The sequence below is a fragment of the Nematolebias whitei genome, chromosome 5, assembly GCF_014905685.2.
Source record: "Nematolebias whitei isolate Nwh7 chromosome 5, NemWhi1, whole genome shotgun sequence".
Taxonomy (NCBI): domain Eukaryota; kingdom Metazoa; phylum Chordata; class Actinopteri; order Cyprinodontiformes; family Rivulidae; genus Nematolebias; species Nematolebias whitei.
Window position 1 is genome coordinate 29,222,441 of NC_056502.1, and position 389 is coordinate 29,222,829.

General features: G+C 33.7%; 1 protein-coding gene across 1 annotated transcript in view; it reads right to left on the reverse strand.

Moving 5' to 3' along the window:
- Positions 1-389, reverse strand: part of LOC119410358 (RNA-binding motif, single-stranded-interacting protein 3) — a gene marked incomplete in the record, with an annotated part of 147,206 nt that overhangs the window by 59,615 nt on the left and 87,202 nt on the right.

Sequence of the window (389 nt, forward strand, 5' to 3'; positions counted from 1 at the left end):
CACAGGAGTAGGGTAGCTCAGGTGATTGGCTGTAAGTAGCAATGTATAAAGCAATCCACGTTTATTTATAGAACCTGTTACAAAAGCCTAAAGGTGCACAAAATGCTTCACAGTACAGAAGTTCAAGTTGTTCAAGTTGTGTTTATTTGTCATAGGTTAACACAGGGCTAACAGTACAATGAAATGCTTAGGATGAAAAGAACCGATTTTACTCGTTAAAAACAAATCAAACAACAAACAAACAAGAAATACTAAAAGCATGCAATAAGGGTACACAAAAAAAGTGAAAAAGTAATTATGATATTTACAATGTCCTAAAGAGACATAATAAACAACAACATGATGGTGCGACAGGATGATTTTGAATGAAAAAGTATGTCAAGGTAGTA